Consider the following 25891-nt stretch of genomic DNA (forward strand, 5'->3'; position numbering starts at 1 on the left):
CTAGTTGGGTACCCACATTGATATCGCTATTAAGTAAGTGACAAATTAGAGGTCCTCTAGGCTTAACCTTCGGGATCTGGAAGGCAATATGCTTGGAGTTCCAAACTGAAGTATCAGTGTGGCAAACTGCAATGGCTTTAGCTTTGGAGCCATCAACGCCTTCCAGTGGAATCGTATAAGCCTTCGTGGCATTGACTGTATGACAGTAAAATACAGCATATGCATATCTCAGCTTGTGGCACACTATTTGATTATCTCTAATCATTTTGATTCCTTTTAAAATAGTATACTGTTGTTCTTTATTCTCCTTTTCTGCCTCATTTGCAAGCGTCTAAACTTTCTTCCTAAACTTTGTAATGATAAAATCAACTAGTGATTCTGAAGTGTTGTGCACCGCAAAAGCATGTAAACTGCAAAGAAACAAAGCAAACACACAAAACACCAATATTTACGTGGTTCACCCTCTACACATAGGGCTACATCCATGGGCATGACATCTTCCACTATCAATAATAATAAATCATTAATTACAAGCTTAAAACTATACTACCCATAAACCTAATTACACCCAAGAGAACCCATATAACATCAAACTGCTCATAGTAAATATATTAGTTAATCCCTCTCAATCTTCTCTAGACATAACTCAATATGTTTACTATTACAACACTACACCACAAAGGGTGCCTTCAACTATATGGGCAAGAGCCCTTTCACCAATGGACAATAATCCCTTCCTCTTGAATTCTATGTCCTTACTCCACCTTAGGCCAAAACCTCTCTGCACTGCAATGGGCAAAAGCCCCTCATCAATGAGCAGACCCAAATCTGTAGCAATTGGCAAGGCTCCTCTCTACAATGGGGGTGACAACCTCACTCCATGAGCTAAAAGTCAAATAACACTTTTCAACATTCTCCTATTTATAGTGTTAATTCCCTTAATCCTAATCTGATTAGGAGTCCCACTCAATTTAGGAATAACACTAAAATAAGAGTTCTACTTTATATAGGAAATATTCCTTTATCCTATTAAGGAATATTTCTCCCACTAAAATTAGGAAAATGTCTCTCCAAATTCCACTAGGATTTTGAGTCATAATTCTAATAATCTCCACCTTGACTCAAAATCCATAAATCATTACATACCTCAAATTCTTAGGTGCCTTCAATCATCACATCTCTATGCTTGAGCTTGAAGCCTTCAAATCATTAATCTCTCCAATCTTTATCTTGGGTGTAACTTGCTTCTTTCTTCAAAAAATTTTCATGTCATCTTCTTGATTTGCATTAAGAGCTCCACCTCAATTTCAAGTTTCCACCACAACCATTGTTGCATGTGCAAATTTCTACATGTCGCAACAGCTCCACTTTCAACCAAACTCACCCAAATCATTCCATGCTTTAATACCAATTTGTTGTGCACCGTGGAAGTGTGTAAACTGCAAAGAAATAAAGCAAACACACAAAACACTAATATTTACGTGGTTCACCCTCTCCACATAGGGCTACATCCACGGGCATGCCATCTTCCACTATTAATAATAATAAATCATTAATTACAAGCTCAAAACTATACTACCCATAAACCCAATTATACCCAAGAGAACCCATATAATATCAAACTGCTCATAGTAAATATAGTAGTTAGTCCCTCTCAGTCTCCTCTAGACATAACCCAATATATTTACTATTATAACACTACACCACAAAGGGTGCCTTCAACTATATGGGCAAAAGCCCTCTCACCAATGGACAAGAATCCATTCTTCTTGAATTCTATGTCCTTACTCCACCTTAGGCCAAAACCTCTCTGCATTGTAATGGGCAAAAGCCCCTCATCAATGGGCAGAGCCAAATCCGCAGCAATTGGTAAGGCCCCTCTCTACAATGGGGGCGACAGCCTCACTCCATGAGCTGAAAGCCAAATAACCCTTTTCAACATTCTCCTATTTATAGTGTTAATTCCCTCAATCCTAATCTGATTAGGAGTCTCACTCAATTTAGGAATAACACTAAAATAAGGAATATTTCTCAATACTTTATATAGGAAATATTCCTCTATCCTATTAAGGAATATTTCTCCCACTCAAATTAGGAAAATGTCTCTCCAAATCCCACTAGGATTTTGAGTCATAATTCTAACAATCTCCACCTCCAAGTCAAATGAAATTAGTCTTCACAATTTCTACAAAAGTCAATATTCTCTTGGGCATTTCCTTGCACTCTTGATTATTGATGTTGCTTCTTACTTCCACTTGCATTCTTCCAATCAATGTGCTTCCATCCAATCAATGTGCTTCCTTCCAATTTGTAGAGATTCTTTATACCAATCTTCTCACCCTTCATGATCACAAGAGCACCTCGGCTAACTCTCATGACTCTACCGTGAATCAAATACCCATAACCCAAAGAATCTAATTTACCCAAGGAAATTAAGTTCCTTTCAAATTTAGGAACATATCTCACTTCATCGAACACTTTTACTTGATCACCATGCAACTTGATCTCCACTCTTCCAATACCTTCAACTTTCATCTTGTTCCCATTGGCTAGCTTCACTTTTTCTCCTTTCTTTTCTTCAATCACATCAAACCAATCCTCCTGTGAGCAAATATGGAATGGGCAAGCAGAATCCATTAACCACTCATTGTGTAATGGATCTTTTGCCTTTTCCTTATCATCATCCACATTCAAACATTCACTATCAATACCATTATCCATTGCAATTGCAGCAGTTTCTTTTTCTTTTTCGCGACTCCTTTTGAATTGTTTAAACTCTACAAAATCTTCCTTCATCTTCATACAATGGTATTGAATGTGGCCCTTCTCATGACAATAGTAGCATTCTCCATCTTCATGGTCTACTCTTGGTCTCGAACTCGATCTACTATTCCTTCTCCAATTGTTTCCACATGAATTGCTTCTACCACGACTAGAACCAATGACAAAAGCTCCACCTTCATTGCTATTACCTATCTTCTTAAACTTTTCATCATTTAAGATAACTGCAGTAACCTCCTCCACCTTCAAAGTCTCCTTCCCAACTGTTAAAGCTGTTACCAAGCTTTTATAAGAGTGTGAGAGAGAGGTTAAAAGCAAGAGGGCTTTATATTCTTCATCAACCTTCAGACCAACACTAGCCAATTGGGTAATTAATTTATTAAAAATATTAAAATAATCCCTCACATTAGTACCTTCATCCGTGCTGAGTTGGTACAACTCCTTCTTCAAGTACAAACGATTTGTGAGTGATTTTGACATGTACAGGCTCTCCAATTTCTTCCACAAAACAACAGGCGAGGTCTCCTCTAATACATTATACTTCACATCTGGGCCTAACGTCAATCTAATTGTACTCACAGCCCTTTGTTGAAGCTCCTCCCAATCATTATCTTTAATGGTCACTGGTTTCTTCTCGTTCAATGCTTTAATTAATCCTTGTTGTATAAGGACATCTTTCACAGTGCTTTGTGATTACATCAAATTTTATAGACATTTAAGGTTAACATTCATTGCATTTTATTAGCATTTAGTCTCATTTTATGTTTATTTTTATGTGTTTTCATTATTATTTTAGAAAACATGTTAATCCAACTTAATTCATTGATTTTTATATTTTATCAGGTGATTTTATGTGGTTCTAGAATCAAAGACGACTTTGGAAGAGATTTAGAGGTCAAAACGTGAAGAATACAAGTCCAGAAGCAGTACATGGGTCGTGTAACTTGCCCCGTGTAACTTCCTGGACCCCGTGTAACCTTCTGGACAAAGAAAACTTGAAAAACAAAAGTGACAGAAAGTTACACGGGGCGTGTATCACTACATGGTCGTGTAAAGTCCCTGACAGCAATTTTGATATGACTTTTTTTGCTTCCAACTCGACCCGGATGGACTGCTAATGCTTCTAGGAATTTGAAATTAGGGTTTTTACACCAGATATAAATATAACTAGTCAGGAATTGAGGGGGGGGGAGAGAATTTACATCCAAGAATAGAATTTACATTCAAGGGAGTCGATTTACATTCAAGGATGCACATTAACTTCAAGGGAGGCAAAGGAGAAAACAAGATTTGCAAGATTTCTCTAAGGGATTTTCAGCTGAAGTTCTAAAAGTCCAAGGCTGCAACTCTCTTTCTGGGTTCTGTCACTCTATTTTCTTCTCATGTTTCTTTTTATCTTTTTATAAACTTGATTGTAAAACTCACCGAGGGTGAGTAGGTCCTTTATTCTAGGGTTAGGGTGTAGCATTCAATTTTCATTATGGATCTAGTTTGATTTTATTTAATACATTGGGTATTTTATTCTTTGATTCAATCTCTTGTGATCTTAATGCATGCTATGTGTTGGTACCCACTTAGTATTGATTACAGATATTAATTGAAGGACTGAAATGTGAAGATTAATATTAGAAAATTAGGATTTTGAACCTAGGAAATCTGACCAAGAAATATGCTGATGACCTTTGTGGAGTTCCAAAATTAATCAAAGATCTTAAAGGGTTTTAATTAATTTAATCACCATAAAAGTAAGGTTTATGTTAATTAAAATACACCTTGAGTGCCTTGAGAGAGGACTTAAGATAACTTAGGATTAATTTCCATCAAAGTAATAATCTCCCATTTATTAAATGAATCAGATTGATTCTATAATTGATTCAAGTGTGAACCCCTAGCTCTAGAATACCTTTGTCCATTAGTATTTTATTTTATTTAATTATTTAGATTTTATTTCTTTCAATTTAGATATAATTATTATTTCTCTACAATTCAATCGTTTAGATAATTAAAATCACTATAGTTTGGTACTCAACATGGTCCTCGTGGGAATGATACTCTACTCATCACTTTATTACTTGTTAGCAATCCGTGCACTTGCGGTGGTTGAAAAACTAGCAAACAAGTTTTTGGCGCCATTGCCGGGGATCGGTGCTTGATATCATACGATTAGTGATTTGATTACTCTAGACATTCTTATTTCTTTTATAGTTTATTTCTTGTCTAATTTTATTTTTTCTTATTTTTCTTGTGAGGTACATTGAGATGTTTCATTAACAAGTTTTCAGAAGTTTTATTCAACAACACAATGAACCATTTTATAATGCTTGGGGGAGTTTTAATGAATTGGTAGAGCAATTTGCCAATCATAGTCTTTCAAATTATGAACTCACTCTCAGTTTCTATAATGGTCTGGATGAAGTGACAAAGTATTGGATAAATTATAGAGCTTGGGCTACCGGTGATCACATTCTTCAAAGAAACCGTGAGGATGCCATTCACTTGTTGAATGACATAGCAGATTTTTATTACCATTGGCATTGGCATCCTTCACTGCAGGGTTGGAGTTATCAATATCCCCCACACATTCATCAACCTAATATTTCACACCAACCATTTGAGCTGTAATTAGATGAGAGAGTGGGACTTGAAGAGATGATAACTCCATTGGAAATTTTAGACAAACTAATGGTGAATAATGAGCTATCACTTTATGAGGACGAATTAAACGAACAAAGTTAGGAGAATGAAGAAGTTTCATGGGATTTTGAACCTGTAGAAGAAGTTGAACCTCATGAACAAAATTCCTATGAAGATGACTTACCACTAGAGTTTCCACAGGAACAGGAGTTACTTAAAGAACAAATATAACCTAGAGCTAAAGGAAACAACTCCTTTACAGTTGGCGGTTCATTCGAAGAGTGTTTCCATGAAGACAAATTAGAGATGAATGTGGTAGATGAGGAAATTAATGAGACTATCAATTTAAATTCATTAATGATGCTTACACATACACCACCAGAAGACCCATTTTCTATCATGGATACCTCCTACATCATCACATGTCCTCCATGAGCTAAAGCAGCCCTCTTCCCAAACAGATCACTCTAAGCCATGTGTTGTTCATCCTACATGCAATCTTGTTTCAGATCTTGCCAATCTTGAGGGTATCATAAATCAAGACCCATATGTGGTGTTACATGACAACTACTATGAGAGAAAATCGCTTTTTGATCAGCAATTCTGAAAGGGGTCAAGCTAATGACCTTAAATTAGCGCTTCTTGGGAGGCAACCCAAGTTTTAAATTTAATCTTTGTATTTATCTATTTCTTTTATTTTATCACCCTCCCAAACTTGATTTTGATATTTGTTCACTTTGAAAGTTCAAGAAGTGCTTAAAAAGAGCAATGGGGATCAAACTCACAAATCTTCAAGGGAAGGCATGCTTCAAGGAGGAGTATTTTATATCCATTAGCTTTTCCTTATCATTACATTTATGACATTGCTCTTGAGCTGATTATGATATCTTAATGACATTGAGAACAATGTCAAATTTGAGTTTGGGGGTGCAGCATTTCATGCATTACATTCATGTATTATATTTCATCCTGCATCACCTTATTATGCCTATATTATATTTGTATATGAAAAATCCATAAAATTTTTGCAAATTTTGAACTTTTTGAAAAGGCTTTTAACTTAGAATTATAACTAAAACCTTGATGAGCTAATGATTGGACTCTTTAGGAAAGAGGAATGAATGTAACTGGATGAGCAAAAAGGCTTTAATATGTTGTTTGTGAAAAACCAAATCACCTAAGTGGAGTTAAAATAGTTAAACCCTTTCATAACCATTAATCTGTCACATTGAACTTGCAAAATTGGGAGAAAATTTTTGAGATACAAGCAAACCTAAAAATGCCTCATCAACTCTAGAACATGTCTCTTGGACCTATCGAGGCAAAATCCTAGCATATGCTTGATGAAGAGATGATTAAGGCATTCTTTGATATAATCTCACTAAGCCTTAGCCACCCCTAATTAAAATATATATGTCCCTTTGCAGCCAACTTGAAGCCTATACTTATCCCTTAGAATTTATTGCTTACCCGTATTATTTACCTAGCCCCTAGCCTAAACACCTACCCTACCCTTTTGAGGAAGCTAAATGCATAAGTAAAAAGTATATTAAGTACAAAAAAAAAAAATGAAGAGAGGATGTGGAACTCAAGAAAGAGTGCAAGTGTGCAATTGAAATCAAAGAAAAATTTGCCTTTCTAACCTAGCAAAAGCAATGAGTTTGGGGAAAGGACAAAAGGGACATAAATAAATAAAAAAAAAAAAGGAAAGAAGAAGAAAATAAAAAGAAGAAGAAGAAGTCCCAAGATAAGTATCATGGAAGCATGCTTGGCACTATAAAAAATAAAAAGCCTCTCCTCTCCATACAAAATCAATAGAATAAACTTAGTATACTTGGTATTTTATACATACATGCTATCCTCATATTTATATTCCCTAAAAAACCTTTCATTAGCAACCAAGTCATTATCCCTTTAGCCCCATTACAACCCTTTTAAAGACCTTTTGATCTTTTGAAAAGTGTATGCTACATTAGTGGAGATAGGGAATTGAGATATGCCTATGGAGTTGGAATTAAATCAAACTCACCACAATCATCCTCAATAGAGGCATCTTATGGAAGTAAGTGTTTCTTAAGTCTATCCTAATAAAACAAGTTATTTGTGACTTATTAACAGCCTTGTATAGAGGAATAATTAGTTGAAATAACATGAAGGGGGTAAGGTTCTAGCGGGCAACTGTTGAGGTCCCTATGCCTTGAAAGTGAGAATTGGTATGAAGGTTGAAGAGTGTCTAATTATGTGCAAGTTAAATTTTTTTTTTTTTTTCTAAGTACCCCCAATGAGTTTTTATAAAGTTTTATTTTGCTTGAGGACAAGCAAAGATTTGAGTTTGGGGGTATTTGATTACATCAAATTATATAGACATTTAAGGTTAACATTCATTGCATTTTATTAGCATTTAGTCTCATTTTATGTTTATTTTTATGTGTTTCCATTATTATTTTAGAAAACATGTTAATCCAACTCAATTCATTGATTTTTATATTTTATCAAATGTTTTTATGTGGTTCTAGAATCAAAGACGAGTTTGGAAGAGATTTAGAGGTTAAAACGTGAAGAATACAGGTCCAGAAAAAGTACACGGGCCGTGTAACTTGCCCCATGTAACTTCCTAGACCCCGTGCAACCTTCTGGATAAAGAAAACTTGAAAAACAAAAGTAGCAGAAAGTTACACAGGGCGTGTATCACTACATGGCTTGTGTAAAGTTCCCTGACAGGAATTCTCATACGACTTTTCTTGCTTCCAACTCGACCCGGATGGACTCCTAATGCTTCTAGGACTCTGAAATTATAGTTTTTACACCAGATATAAATATAACAAGTCAGGAATTGAGGAGGGGGGAGAGAATTTACATCCAAGTGAAGGAGCAGAAGCATGGTGATTATTTCATTAGAGCATTGAATTTCAAAAATTTTTCTTCTAGGGTTATATGCATCATACCACATCTCTTATGTGCCTAATTAATTTCAATGCTCAATTGCATATTACAACACTTTTAATATGTATTAGGATCTATGTTTTCCATTCAAGATTGTGAATTAACAAATTAATTTATTTAAAACCTAGTTTAAAAGAGGAGTTAGGGCACTAACCTCTTTGATGCACTATGGATGTGATTGGTACCTTTAGGAAGCACTTAAGATCCCAAGTGTTGTCCCTCTAGCTTGTCCACACCAAGATCACCAATAGATAGGCCCCAAATTAGCTTTTCAAGCCTTGCCAACCAATTATAATTTGGGTTCTTACCTTTACAGAGGTTGTATATGTGTATAGGACACTAGAAATAATTTCTATCAATTTTAATTCAAAGGATTTTGGGCAATTCTCTTTTGAATTGATGAGACGAGATGAAGAGAAGAGAGGGAGAGAGGTGTGCCACCACACATGAGAGAAAATAAGAGTTGGCTGATTATTTCTTATAACATCTCTTTATATAATTAGGTCAAGTAATCACTTAAACCCTATGCCACATGTCACCACCACATTGCATCTTATTTTTAATTGACTTAATCACATTAAGCCAAGTGTCAAAGGTAGATTTAATCTTGACTTTGATCATCTTACATGATAGGAAGACAAATGGCAAACTTATATGATGCCATGTGTCACCATCTCATGGTGCTACATGTCACCATGTGAAATGACCAAATTACCGTTATGTTGTAATTTTGAGTTCTCAACCCAAAATCATTATTTCTCCTCTTCAAATCAATTTATATCAAATATAAATTAATTAATTAATCTCTATTAATTAATTTCTCAAAATTAAATTCATATTTAAACACTTAAAATATAAATTTAACTTGTACTATACATCCAATAACCTAGATTTAGTTTCAAGTCATGCTAGGGACTTTGCAATCTTTTTGCAAACCAAACCTATTTAATTAATTAATTAAACTCTTTAATCAATCAATTAAATCACATTTTACTTGGTGATTTTCTTGTGTATGTGTGTGACTTACTAGGCTTATCACTAATTGGCAATGAGATATGATATTAACTCTTAATATCATCAGAACTCTTTCTTACCATAAATGATTTCTCTAAATCATTTTAGGTATCTCATAGACCATGGTTGACACCAAGCATAGCGTGCCATGGCCACCCAATCAGTAACAAGGAATACCTTAAATGAACCTTTAATCATATATTACCATGTGCTAGAATCTCTCTGTTACTAAATCCCAATTCGAGCTGGAGTCATGGTTTATGTTAAACCCCATTTGCTATGAATATTATGTTCTCTTTTAATTCCACTTCTTGATTAATTAGATTTTTTTGTCAAAAACTCTTTTCTGACTAAATCTGTCTATCCTGGCCAGGAACTTTAAACATCAAGAACAATTAAATGAACATAGGATTTTATTCCTATTTACTTAGGGTAACAAATTCCATCTTGATTAACACCTATCTCCATATATAACTAGTAGGAGACAACACATGCCTATATACCCATACATAGTAAAGTATGAAAGCAGTATCAAACTCAAACCACCTATATACAAGATAACTATGTTATCTTAGGTCTAAAGATTATATGCACTGATATGATATATGACAATGCATTGACAAGAGTAAACTCCATGTGCTTGTCATATGTGTCACTGGTTCGGCCTACTTATCATGTATAAGTGCCTATCATGTTTATTATATGGCATGAGACTCACCATTTCATCTTATTTATATCTCATATAAATAACTTGGGAACAAACATAAATACAATCTTTCTGAATAAGTCATGTCCTATGTGAAGTATCCTTGATTGTGAACCAATTTATGATACTTTATGCTAGAAATACTGTCACTCATATTCTTAACAATTTAAGAATAGAATTTCTAACAAAACATCAATGGACCTTTTCTATTACACATAAATACATTATGTAAACGAAAAAGTGAAATTGCCTTTTATTAATAAAATATGTAAAAGATATATACTAAATGATATGCTCTAGGGCATACTACTAACAATCTCCCACTAGCACTAGAGCCATTCATTACAATAACTTAGACCTATCTTCTCAAGATGTCGGTCTAATTGAGCTTATGACCTAGGCTTCGTGAATGGATCAGCTGGATTTTCAGCTAATGCTATTTTCTGCATGGGTACATTGCCCGCTCAACTATCTCTTTGATAATGTGGTAGTGCCTTTCTATGTGTTTGGATTTCTGGTGAGACCGGGGTTCCTTATATCCAAACAACCTCTTTTGCAGCATCTGATGTAGCAATGTACTCAGCCTCTGTAGTGGAATCAGCAATCGTACTCTGTTTGGAACTCTTCCAACTGACTGCACCTCCATTACAAATGAACACAAACCCAGAGGTAGACTTTCTATCATCGATATCTGATTGGAAATCAGAATCAGTGTAGCCATCCAATTACAAGTCACCACCTCCATAAATCAAGAATAAATCCTTAGTCCTTGTCAAGTACTTAAGGATATTCTTGACAGCTATCCAGTATTCCAAACCTGGATTGGATTGAAACCTGCTAGTCAAACTAACAGTATATGCTATATTCAGCATAGTACTTATCATTGCATACATCAAACTTCCAATAGCCAAAGCATATGGAATCCTGGCCATTTTATCTCTTTCTTCAGGTGTCTTTGGAGACATCTCTTTAGAAAGGTGGATACCATATCTCACTGGTAACAATCCTCTCTTGGAATCAAGCATGTTAAACCTCTTTAACACCTTTTTCAAGTATAAACATTAGGATAAACCAATTATTCTTTTTGTTCTATCTCTATAGATGTGAATTCCAAGAATATAGGTTGCCTCCCCTAAGTCTTTTATGGAGAATGTATTTGACAACCATACTTTTACAGTTGTCAACATACCTATGTCATTACCTATCAACAGAATACCATCCACATATAAGACAAGGAAAGTGATAGCACTATCACTAACCTTCTTATATACACATGGTTCATTCACATTTTTGATAAAACCAAATGATTTAATGGCTTCATCAAAATGGATATTCCAACTCCTCGAAGCTTGTTTCAACCCATAAATTGATCGCTTTAGCTTGCATACCTTGGAACCATCTTGGGATTCAAAACTCCTAGGTTGTTCCATGAAAATGTTTTCTTCATTGTATCCATTGAGAAAAGCTGTTTTGACATCCATCTGCCAAATCTCATAATCATAGTATGCAGCTATTGCTAATAGAATCCTAATTGATTTAAGCATGGCAACAGGCGAGAAAGTCTCCTCATAGTCAATTCCTTACCTTTGGTGAAACCCTTTTGCTACTAGCCTTGCTTTATAGGTCTCTACCTTTCCATCAGAACCAATTTTCTTCTTAAAAAACCATTTATTCCCTATAGGTACAATACCGTCAGGTGGGTCAATAAGATCCCAAACTTGATTCTTATACATGGAATCGGTTTCGAATTTCATAGCTTCAATCTATTTTGAAGAGTCTATATCTGATATAGCTTCTTCGTAGGTAAGTGGATAATCTCCATGATCTACTTCTTCATGAGTAAACAAATCTTGTTCATCTTTATGAAGAAAACTATATCTCACTGGTGGGTGAGATATCCTAGTCGATCTGCGAGGAATTACTGTAGATGTTTCATCAGTAAGTGTAGGTTGACTAGATGGATCTATATCCATTTGATCTATTGGTTGGTCAAAATTCTCCAATTCTAACTCTATTTTCCTTCCTTTGCCTCCTTCTTGAATAAACTGTTGTTCAAGAAATATGGCATCTCTGCTTATCATAACCTTTTGTGATGTAGGCAAATAAAAATAATATCAAAAACTTTCTTTTGGAGATCCAACAAATCGACCCTTTTTTGATCTGGTTTTCAATTTATCAGTATTTAGCTTTTTGATATAAGATGGACAATCCCAAATCTTAACATTCTTAAGACTTAGTTTTCTTCCATGCCATATGTCATAAGGTGTGAAAGAAACTGATTTTGATGGAATCCTATTCAGAATATGCAAAGCTGATTCTAATGCAAATCCTCAAAAGAAGATTTGCATATCAGTATAGCTCATCATACTATGTACCATATCTAATAGGGTACGATTTTTCCTTTAAGATACACCATTCAACTGTGGCGTTCCTGGAGGAGTCAGCTGGGAAACAATGCCATGCTCTTTCAAGTACTCATCAAATTCTGTACTTAAGTATTCACCTCCATGATATGATCGAAGAGTTTTAATACTTTTTCTTGTTTGATTTTCTACTTTAGATTTAAATTCTTTGACCTTTTCAAAGGATTCATGTTTGTATTTCATCAAATACAAATACCCAAACCTTGATTTATCATCAGTAAATGTAATAAAGTAATGAAAACCATCTCTAGCTATTTCCTTAAATGGACCACATACATCACTATGTATTAGCTCCAAAATATTTTCAGCTCTTAGTCCTTGTCCAACAAAGGGTGATCTAGTCATTTTTCCTTGAAGGCAGGATTCACGAGTTGGAGTAGGTTCAGAACCCAATGAGGATAAAATCCCTATTTTCTCTAGTTTTGCAATCCTATCTTTTACAACATTGTAACACCCCTCACCATTCTACACTGTAGCCGAGCAAGGCGTGTCACACTCGGTGCCGGAGCACCCTATCTTATCTTACTTTATTCCTTTAATCATTTTCAAGTTATTATCTTTTAATATCAATTATTTTTCGACGGAGAAACTAACGGAGTTTCTCCTATTTTATTATCGTTTGACGTGTTTCACTATTCACCTGTTTGAAAATTTCAATAATATTTTAAAATAAAAATCTCATCATTTCATGCATTATCTATATATTTCAATTCCGTATTCAAATCTATACAATTTCATTCATATCAATTTCTATACATTCCCATTCATGCTCAACTCATATATGAAAATTTTCAATCTTCATTAATCAACATGATATACAATTTAATCATATATGAATTAACTGACTTATTAATTTACATCATATACCTATTAATTACATTTTCATAATTTACATTACAATACTATAACTAAGCATTTTATACAACATACAAATTATGACCTATATGAGCCCTATCTACATGCATTGCCGAGGAGGTGACAACCTTGAATACTTTAGACACTACTGCAGATCAGAACTCCAAAATCTCTGTTTAGTATTCGCTAGGCTTTACCTTCTGTACCTGCGCGAGGGAAACAAATCTAATCGCGCTAAGCATTTCTGCTTAGTTGTGCAATAATATAACAAAGAAATAATATACAAAATATAAATTGAAATAAAACATGGTTCAAATAATTTAGATCTAATTATGCTTCAATAAGGTTTCTAAAATTTAATATCCCATTTTTTTTTCTTAATTTAGTCCTCTTTAGAGGTGCTTAGCTCATAAGGTTACAGTAAGAATATACAATATACTAATATTCTAATAGCATTATTCTTAACTTAATATTATTATGCAAGGTACATTTGTAACTTTTATTTAAATTATATTTCTGTTATTAATCTTTTTGTATCATTTAATTTAATACCTTCTAGGTTATCTTAAATTATTTCATAATAATTAAAGTTCCAGTGCATTCAATAATAGATAACTTTTTTTTTTTTATCATCAGTCCAGTTCATTTCAATTCTTTCTAGCATTTTATTAATCGTTTTCTTGATGATTTTGAGCCTCATTTTATTGTAATCATTCTTTATCTTGATATTTAATCTTCTTACTTCCTTTAATAATCAATTCAATTACATTTATACTTTTTCATGCCCAAGTAACCTATACAAATTGACCGGACTGGATAAACGGGTAAACTAGCACTGGGTACCAGGTACCTCGGGCCGTCACACTATCAGTCACAATGTGTCTCCGGGTGTGCATACAGAATGACTAATAAGCCATAAAAGCAATAAGGCATAAAGCCAAGTATATCATAATCAGTATAGCCATAGGCCATCATAACACAGAATGGCATGATGCCACACGCATTACTGCTATCATAATCCTATTGGCATGCCAACCTATCCAAACCAATCACACTAGGTGTACTAGGGCATATTACAAAGTTATTTCTTGAATGTTTGTACTTAACATGAAAGGTTACTATTCATTTAGTCATTTAAGTCACAATATTGACTTTTTCATATATAATAGTTACATGAGTTTTAATCACATAGATTTACTACATTTTGGTTCCCAAAAATGTTAGCATTTGTTGCCAATCCATACTTCTAACCAATGGAGAATAAATCCAAATTTTAGTTTTTGGGTGCTAGAGTTCACTGTTCCATTAGGCCATTCTACAATGAGAATTTGGCCAAGTGTTCTTAATCAAAGTTGTTCTTTATTGTATCTAGTTATATTTCACTTTTTGAATCACCCCATTTGGAGTTTTTTAGCTCAAGTTATGGCTATTTAACCATAACTGGTCTGATTGCCTTAACCCAGAATTTCTGGGCAATTTTTGGTTCTGCCGGATTTGATAGTTCAATTTTAGCTAGCAATTTCATTTAGTTAAGTTCAGAATTTGAGTTTGTGTTCTACATGAAAGTTGTTCTAAATTGCCTCAGCTTTCCATTGATATAAATTTTAGGTCAATTGAACTATTCTACACTGAGTTATGACCAAATGAATGAACACTGTTCATTTGGTCATTTTGCCCAGGCAGAATTGGTGCTACCCAGATTTGGTCAATTTTTAAGACATCCTAAGTTTAGTTTCTAGATAGGGTTCCTTCATCAAAGTTGTGCCATTATGTGTCTAATTTCATGTCCAATTGGCCTTGCACCAATTGAACTTACACAACCCAAGTTATAGCTACCCAAACATGCTGGACTCACATCCAGACCTGCAAGGCACTCAAGGCAGCACACCCAACCTCAAATCCAAAGCTACAATTCACTTCAATTCTTCATTATACTCAGCCAAATGGTCACTAATTGACCATTAGAACTCCACTTAACATTACACAACAATAACCCTTAATTCATCACAAACCCTAATTAATCAAAGTCTCAATCTCATGCAACTCCTAATATCCCCAACTCCAATCCATATATACACATCAATTGACATCAATACACAAGTTTAATTGTAAGTAAATCATCAAAACCCTCACCCTCTCTTGGCTACCAAAATTTAATGGGGCAAGTTCATGCATCTTTAATTCATTTTTCATCAAATTTTCAACTTAACTCAACTTAAATTCATACTTAGAAAAGAGTGGAAACAAGAAAATTAGAACTAACCTTGACTTAGTCTCTTTCCAAGACTTCAAAACTTCACTTTCTTCTTTTCTTTTTGCTGTCCAAAGCTTGCTCTAAGTATGAGGATGAGTTTTTGTGAAGGGAGTAAGAGATTTTATGGTGAAATGGTGTGGGAATTAAAGCTTTGAATGAAGAAATCAATGGAGGAAGAAAATAAGTGGGTTTCGGCTAGTTGATGGGAGGAGGAAGACAACTAATTTTCTTGTAAGTTTTATCTCTTTTTAATTAGTTTATAAGGTGTGTGTTGCAATATGATTGGTGGAGGGTTTTTAATGACATCATATGATGTCAAAGTCCCATTTTTCTTCATTTTTCCTTTCTTTTCTTTTTATTCATTTTCAATTTAATTTTTAGCAATATTTATTTATATTTTATGTCATAATAATTATTTACTTAACTGGACAAGTTGATCAAAAATCGTCTCTGAAGACGAAATGACCAAAATGCCCTCTGTTTGGCTTATCGAGCCAAAATCATCTGTATCGATCTAAAAATTTTTCTAAACATTTTCTTGGCATTCTAATGCCATAGAAGCCTCAATGACTCTTCTCTGGAGTCCCAAAAATTATTTCATGAATTTTCTCCCGGGTTTAGGGCTTTTAGCTGCGAGGACCGCAACTTCCCACTGGGTTACCCATCACTAGGGCACTGGCTCATTTAACTTGGTTGTATTTTATTTCTAAAATTTTTTCTAAATTTTTCTTATTAATATTTGAGTTATTTATGACTCCTCACTCTAGTTTACATATAGTTCTAGTCATTCTAGCTGTCCGAACAGATATTGGTCACCGAAACAGCAAAATGTATAGACTAGCTAAAGTGAGGGTGTTACAAACATGACCTGATCTTAAGTGCCAAAGATATTTTGAACTTGAGTTGATTTTCATCATGGCATTGCATTGATTGCTTGCATTCAATTTGTGTTTATCATTATTATCCAGATAATAAAGACCATCATGCATATAACCCGAGCTAACATATTTATTTCCAATATATATATTGCAAACATCATTTGTGAACTGAAATTCATAACTATTTCTAGTCAAACTAGATATAGAAATAATGTTCGTAAAAGCATCAGGTACATACAAAATATTATTCAAACACAAAACATGTCCACACATGTAAAAAGATTTAGATCCTATGGCTAAAGCTTCAACAGTTGAGCCATCGCCAATCCAGAGTCTAACATTTCGAGCATGCAAGCTGCTACTGTTTGCTAGTTCTTGCATATCATAAGAAATGTGAGAACTGGCACCAGTATCTAAAACCCAAGATGTAGATGAACTATGAGCATCATTAGCATCTAAATAACAAGATATAGACATACCTTCTGAAGGTGTATCCTTCTTGTCCTTCGAAGAAGCAAGATACTCTGGGCAGTTCCTTTTCCAGTGCCCATCCTTCTAGTAGTGGAAACAGTTTCCTTTGCCTCCATTAGCTTTGGTCTTCCCTTTCTGTTTTGCTATCTTTTTGGAAGGTCCTGGAAGTTGAGGTTTCTTTTTCTTATTGCCCTTCTTCTTATTAGACTTTCCAGTAGAAGAAGATGCAATCAAAGCTACCTCTTTTCTTTTATTGCCTGGCATATTCTTTTGGGCAATAACAAACATGTTAAGTAAACCAGCCAAGGTGTATTCTTGCTTAGTCATATAGAAATTTGTCACAAAATTCCCAAATGACTCAGGTAGGGACTGAAGGATCAAATCCGTCTGTAGTTGGAAATCCATGTTAAAGTCAAGATGTTCCAGTTGCTCAATAAGACGAATCATCTTTTGGACATGATCTCCTATATTCTGTCCCTCAGACATCCTCATGCAAAATAGCTATCTAGATATCTCATATATAGCATTCCTACTGTGCTCACCATACAACTGTTGCACGTGAAGAAGGATCTCACTTGCACTCTGTATGTTCTCATACTGCTTCTATAACTCATTACTTATAAAAGCAAGCATGTAACATTTGGCTCTCATATCATGCTCCTTCCACTTGTCCAAAGTATCATGTTCCTCTTGAGTGGCCTCTGGAGGTAAGGGACTAGGAACGTTTGAGTCTAGAACATATCTAATACGTTCTAGGTTCAGGACAAGTTTTAAATTTCTTAGCCAATTTGAAAGATTAGGTCCCGTTAACATATTGTGATCAAGTATGCTCGCAAGTATATTGGATGGTGGTGGTTGTTGTGTGCTCATTATTATCAGAAGAATAACTGCAAAAAATAACTAGATTAATTAGTAAATGTATCAAGTAATTAACCAAAATGATTATGGTCTTTTAATCAAATTGGTCCTCCCACTAACTTAGCAAATCCTACACTTCCAAAGTAGGAAACGGAAATCCTAGTGGGATAGATTTCTAGTGGGTGATTGAATTCTTATAGTCTTATTGATCATCCTCAGGCACATCCATTATTGGAATTACAATAAACTATAAGTGAGCAACTCATTACCCATCACATCTCCTGTGAGGTTCAATAATTTATCTAGCCCCTAATGCTCAAAATCTCAGGTACATTCATTATTGATTCATCTTGTATTAGTTAAGTTGATCCCATTAAGCCAGTAAACATGCAAATAATTTTAATGTCCTGAGGCACATCCATTATTGGCCATCAACTTATTTACATATTTACAACATCTCATGCTTGATAATTATTCTTAAGAAAATCTCTTAAATTAAATGCATCACATGCAAGTATTTAAAATTTCTTAAAATAATTGCCTCAATGGAGAGGCCCATGATATAATTACTTTAATTATACTATTTCTAACTTAATTATTTGTTTGGAAGATTTAGTGGTTGGCTTAATTACTATTATGGTCTCACTTTGCTCATTATTCATTTGGCATGCATATATCGTATACTTGCATACATTCCCATACATCTCATGCATACATGGATAAATAATAAATATGGTATGATCATGGACTTTCTAAGGGATTCAATTCTAAGCCACCAAGAATTGAATCAGGGCATTCCTAGGTGCATTTCATTCATTCATTTTATAAGAGTTGCTGAAGGAGTACATAATCAACACTTGATCTTGAATTCCTCCCAGTGGTCCCACCAATATTCTTGATCTTCTTGCAATCTAATTACATTATAATCCTTGGCATACCAAGGCGAATTTACGAGAATATGGACTTTAAAGTCCTTAAATAAATGAAATTACAACCCAAATTATTACAACTCTTATAATACATGCCACCAAAAATAAAATTAATTATTTTACAACCCAAAGAAAAAAAAAAAAATAATAAATCCAATCACATTGGTCTTTTATTGTCCATGATCATCCATCATGCATATTACCATTTAACAATTAAATAAAACATACATACTAAAATCAAATTGAATATCTTATATTCAACTAAAAAATTCAGATTTGAATCTCATTCAAACAAATTTAAAAATTCAGATTTAAATCTCATTCAAACAATTGAATCAAAATTTAATTGTGTGATTAAAATTCTTAATTAAACAATTTAATTAAGCATGGGCCTAATTATGGGCCTTAAAAACCAAGCCCATACATCAAAACCCAAAACCATGTGCATGGTTGGTGTACACAACCATGCAAGCCGCCACACTTGAGGACCTCAACATGCATGCCGCCACCATTGGTTAATCCAAATAGCTTTAGATCAATTCAATCACACAATTAAATCTCAATAATCAATCTAAATGGCAAATATAGTGGCTCTGATACCAATTGAAGGAGCGGAAGCATGGTGATTATTTCATTAGAGCATTGAATTTCAAAAATTTTTCTTTTAGGGTTACATGCATCATACCACATCTCTTATGTGTCTAATTAATTTCAATGCTCAATTGCATATTAAAACACTTTTAATATGTATTAGGATCTATGTTTGCCATTCAAGATTGTGAATTAACAAATTAATTCATTTAAACCTTAGTTTAAAAGAGGAGTTAGAGCACTAACTTCTTTGATGCACTATGGATGTGATTGGCACCTTTAGGAAGCACCTGGGACACCAAGTGTTGTCCCTCTAGCTTGTCCACACCAAGATCACCAATGGGCAGCCCCCAAATCAGCTTCTCAAGCCTTGCCAACCAATTATAATTTGGGTTTTTACTTTTATAGAGGTTGTATATGTGTATAGGACACTAGAAATAATTTCTAGCAATTTTAATTCAAAGGATTTTGAATAATTCTCTTTGAATTGATGAGACAAGATGAAGAGAAGAGAGGGAGAGAGGTGTGCCACCACACATGAGAGAAAATAAGAGTTGGCTGATTTTTTCTTATAACATCTCTTTATATAATTAGGTCAAGTAATCACTTAAACCCTATGCCACATGTCACCACCACATTGCATCTTATTTTTAATTAACTTAATCACATTAAGCCAAGTGTCAAAGCTAGACTTAATCTTGACTTTGATCATCTTACATGATAGGAAGACAAATAGCAAGCTTATATGATGCCATGTGTCACCATCTCATGGTGCCACATGTCACCATGTGAAATGACCAAATTACTCTTATGTTGTAATTTTGAGTTCTCAACCCAAAATCATTATTTCTTCTCTTCAAATCAATTTATATCAAATATAAATTAATTAATTAATCTCTATTAATTAATTTCTCACAATTAAATTCATATTTAAACACTTTAAATATAAATTTAACTTATATTATACATCCAATAACCTAGATTTAGTTTCAAGTCATACTAGGAACTTTGCAATCTTATTGCAAATCAAACCTATTTAATTAATTAATTAAACTCTTTAATTAATCAATTAAATCACATTTTACTTGGTGATTATCTTCTGTATGTGTGTGACTTACTAGGCTCATCACTAATTGGCAAAGAGATATGATATTAACTCTTAATATCATTTTAGGTATCTCATAGACCATGGTTGACACCTAGCATAGCGTGCCATGACCACCCAATCAGTAACAAGGAATACCTTAAATGAACCTTTAATTATATGTTACCATGTGCTAGAATCTCTCTGTCACTAAATCCCAATTCGAGCTGGAGTCATGGTTTATGTCAAACCCTATTTGCTATGAATATTATATTCTCTTTTAATTCCAGTTCTTGATTAATTACATTTTCTTATCAGAAACTCTTTTCTGATTAAATCTGTCTGTCCTGGCTAGGAACTTGAGACATCAAGAACAATTAAATGAACATAGGATTTCATTCCTATTTATTGAGGGTAACAAATTCCATCTTGATCAACACCTATCTCCATATATAACTAGTAGGAGCCAATACATGCCCATATACCCATACGCAGTACGAGTATGAAAGCAGTATCAAACTCAAACCACCTATATACAAGATAACTGTGTTATCTCAGGTTTAAAGATTATATGCACTGATATGATATATGATAATGCATTGACAAGAGTAAACTCCATGTGCTTGTCATATGCGTCACTGGTTCGGCCTACTTATCATGTATAAGTGCCTATCATGTTTATTATATGGCATGAGACTCACCATTCCATCTTATTTATATCTCATATAAATACCTTGGGAACAAACATGAATACAATCTTTCTGGATAAGTCATGTCCTGTATGAAGTATCCTCGATTGTGAACCAATTTATGATACTTTGTGCTAGAAATACTGTCACTCATATTCTTAACAACTTAAGTATAGAATTTCTAACAAAATATCAATGGACCTTTTCTATTACACATAAATACATTATGTAAACAAAAAATTGAAATTGCCTTTTATTAATAAAATATGTACAAGATACATACTAAATAATATGCTCTAGGGCATACTACTAACACCAAGAACAGAATTTACATTCAAGGGGAGTCGATTTACATTCAAGGATGCACATCAACTTCAAGGGAGGTAAGGGAGAAAACAAGATTTGCAAGATTTCTCTAAGGGATTTTCAGCTGAAGTTCCAAAAGTCCGAGGCTGTAACTCTCTTTCTGGGTTCTTTCACTCTATTTTCTTCTCATGTCTTCTCTTTATCTTTTTATAAACTTAATTGTAAAACTCACCGAGGGTGAGTAGGTCCTTTATTCTAGGGTTAGGGTGTAGCACTCAATTTTCATTATGGATCTGGTTTGATTTTATTTAATACATTGGGTATTTTATTATTTGATTCAATCTCTTGTGATCTTAATGCATGCTATGTGTTAGTATCCACTTAGTATTGATTATAGATATTAATTGAAGGACTAAAAGGTGAAGATTAATATTAGAAAATCGGGATTTTGAACCTAGAAAATCTGACCTAGAGATAGGTTGATGACCTTTGTGGAGTTCCAAAATTAATCAAAGATCTTAAAGGGTTTTAATTAATTTAATCACCATGAAAGTAGGGTTTATATTAATTAAAATACACCTTGAGTGCCTTGAGAGAGGACTTAAGATAACTTAGGATTAATTTCTATCAAAGTAATAATCTCCCATTTATTGAATGAATCAGATTGATTCTATAATTGATTGAAGTGTGAACCCCTAGCTCTAGAATGCTTTTGTCCATTAGTATTTTATTTTAGTTAATTTTTTAGATTTTATTTCTTTCAATTTAGATATAATTATTATTTCTCTACAATTCGATCATTTAGATAATTAAAATCACTATAGTTTGGTACTCAACACGGTCCTCGTGGGAACGATACTCTACTCATCACTTTATTACTTGTTAGCGATCTGTGCACTTACGATGGTTGAAAAACCAGCAAACACTTTGCCATAAACTGAAATTATTTTTCCCATCTAACGGCTCCACCTCAAATTTTGTACTCGCTATCTTTGACATCTCGAACTAGGCTCTGATACCACTTGTGAAAAATCACACCCACACAAAATAAAGAACACAAAATTTAACGTGGTTCAGCGTAAGCCTACTCCACCAAACAAATCTACTATTAAGGAAAAATAATTGCAACCACTAATTATTTTTTTCACCCTCAAAATCACTCAAACAAAACTCATGGAATGCAACACACCTCTCCACTTTGTGGGCTCTCTGCAATACATTCCATATAATGGCCAACCAACTATTTATATATATAGGCCACTAAAATCTAGTCCTTTTGGACTTTAATTATTAAACTTCATAATTTAAATTCTACTAAACTTCCTAAACTAATTATACTTCCTAAATTAGTTATACTTCCTAATTCCTATTGGACTTGGACTCTAACATGAAAATCTAGCATAATATTTATTTTCTCCCCTAATATTTGGTGCTTCACAATCTTCAATTGTTCATTTTGCAATTTGAGCTTCCTTTGACGAAGTTTTTATGAAAAAATATTTGAGAATTTGTGGTAACATATTGCTTGAAAATGGTATGGTTTCAGCAATTTTTCTTGGCTAGAAATTGGAGGTTTTGTCTGATTTAGTAAAATTAAAGGTCATGTTTTTGTGAGGAAGGAGATCATCACATAAGAAGAATATAGTGGTTGTACTCGATATGAAACTAGTTTTTCTCAATTCATTACAATAGGCAACATCATACCCAGCTCCTCTATATTCTGCCCTGCGGTTGATAGAGTAGTTCTCTGCAAATGAAATAGTGATTTCATTTCCTGCATGCAATATATAATTGCAAATCAAGAAAAAGATAATGCTTCACGTGAATCAAAGTGTACTGATTTTCACAATACAATAGCATTCAAAAAGAAGGGGGGGGGGGCCTAGGGGTTGGCAATTTAATATTTTATATATTGAAGCAAAATAAATAAATAAATAAACTTGTAATGGATTGTTTGTCACTAATACGGCGATTGTAAAATAAAGAGAAAATGAAACTAACTGGGCTGTAAAAGATCTTGTATAGCTTTGGGCATGGAAGTGTCTGGTAACATGGACTTCCAATACACCTCTGCCGGCAAATAAGCATTACTTCCTCTTAGAGCAAGCTGCCAAACTTATATTAATTAGTTTCTGACACACACACACACACACACACACACACACACACACACACACACACACACACACACACATATATATATAAGCACAATTGTTTTTTTAAAAATAATTAAGCATATATAGAACAGAATTTAGTACTTATACAGAATAAAGCAAAGATGGGAAGAAGATGATACTCCATAGGAACTCCAAATGATATCTATTGAAAATTTGGAATGTTTAATAATAAGAAAATGATGTGCAATGAGTGTGAGAATATTAATTTATGCACAAATTAGAAACTGTTAGAACAGGCATGCAAATCTAAAGTACACACATAAATCGTAATCACATAGTATAGAAAAGAGAAAAAGAATAACATAGAATTTAACGTGGTTCGACCGTAAGGTCTATGTTCATGGGCAAGACAAGAGAAAAAGTTTCACTATGATGAAAAAAAAAGGAAGATACAATCACTCAAAACTCTCAAACCCTAACCCTAGTGTATTTTCTGAATATCTCACTACTCTTTTGCAAAAAGTGGCGTGAAACTTTCGGGTCGGATCACAATTCGGGTCCATGAAAACATATCCAAAATTCAAGCCACATAAAAAATAATAATTCTTCCCCTTAGCTTAAATTCCCTCTGTCATCAACAAAATAACCACAAAATAATCTGTCTCGCCATATGCTCTTACAAGGGCACTATTAAGCACTACAAACACCAACCAAGTCTAGGCAATACCTAAACTTGCTGACTGGGACTCTCTTAGTCATCATATCTGCTAGATTATCATGTGTAGAGACTTTCTGCATAACTACAGTTCCCTGAGACATTTTTGTCCTGAATGAAGTGATATCTGACATCAATATACTTAGTTCGCTATGGTACATCTGATTCTTTATGAGATGTATTACACTCTGACTATCACAAAACATTGTTGCTTGTTCTGTATCAATCCAAGATTACCCACTAAACCATGTAACCATAAAGCTTCCTTAACTACCTCTGCTAAAGTTATATATTCAGCCTCTGTGATAGACAAAGCAACTGTAGCTTGCAATGTTGCCTTCCAACTAATAGCACTTCTAGAGAGAGTAAACAAATAACCCATTAGAGATCTCCTTTTGTCTAAGTTCCCTGCAAAATCTAAATCAACATAGCCAACAACTGAATCACTCATCTTGGCCCTGTCAAATGTCAAACCAACATTTGTTGTACCCTTCAAATATCTTAGAATCCATTTCACTGCCTGCAAATGCACTTTCCCAAGACACGCCATGTATCTACTCAGAACACTAACTGCATGCGAAATGTCAGGTCTGGTGCAAACCATAGCATATATGATACTACCAATAACACTTAAATAAGGAACATTAAACATACGTTCCATCTCCTCATTTGTTTTTTATGACATGTCTACAGATAACTTGAAGTGAGCAGCAAATGGAATAGTCATAGGTTTAGCATTATTCATATTGAAACGCTTAAGCACTTTCTCAACATAGGCCTACTAAGACAAGAAAAGCTTCCCAACACTTCTATCCCTAGTGATTTCCATTCCCAAAATCTTCTTTGCAGCACCCAAATCCTTCATCTCAAACTCATCACTTAACTACTTTTTCATAATGTTAATATGTGACGTTTTTAGCAGCAATAAGCATGTCATCTACATACAATAGCAAATAGATAAAGGAATCACCTAAAAGCTTTTTACGATACACACAACTATCATATGAACTACGAACAACGCCATTACGAATCATGAATGTATCAAATCTTTTGTACCACTGCCTAGGCGACTATTTTAGACCATATAAAGATTTCTTAAGTAAACAAACATGGTTTTCCATACCTGAAGTGACAAATCCCTCAGGCTAATTCATATAAATTTGCTCCTCTAACTCACCATGCAAGAATGTTGTCTTCACATCTAGTTGCTCAAGCTCTAAATTATGAAGAGCAATCATAGCAAGTAAGACCCTGATAGAACTGTACTTCACAATTAGAGAAAAAACTTCATTAAAGTCAATCGCCTCCCTCTGAGTAAAGCCTTTTACTATCAACCGTGCCTTATATCAAGGTGCTTCAACCCCTAGAGTGTCTTCCTTTTTCTTGAACACCCATTTGCAGCCTAACACTTTTTATCCCTTAAGTAATGTTACAAGCTTCCAAGTCTGATTCTTATGAAGAGATTCAATTTCTTCACCCATAGCACCAACCTCTTGATCTACATCTGAATAAGAAATAGCTTCTCTATAATTACTAAGTTCATGCACATCAACTATCTCAGCAACTGATAAGGCAAACGTAACTAAATCTGCATATGCATATCTCTGCGAGGGTCTAATCTGTCTTCTCTCTCTATTAGTTGC

General features: G+C 34.0%; 1 pseudogene; it reads right to left on the reverse strand.

Annotated features, from left to right (window-relative positions):
• LOC131179394 (BURP domain-containing protein 5-like) lies at nucleotides 1-24798 on the reverse strand (annotated as a pseudogene).
• Nucleotides 24799-25891: the final 1093 nt, after the last annotated feature.

Source organism: Hevea brasiliensis, chromosome 4 (genome assembly GCF_030052815.1).
Source record: "Hevea brasiliensis isolate MT/VB/25A 57/8 chromosome 4, ASM3005281v1, whole genome shotgun sequence".
NCBI lineage: Eukaryota > Viridiplantae > Streptophyta > Magnoliopsida > Malpighiales > Euphorbiaceae > Hevea > Hevea brasiliensis.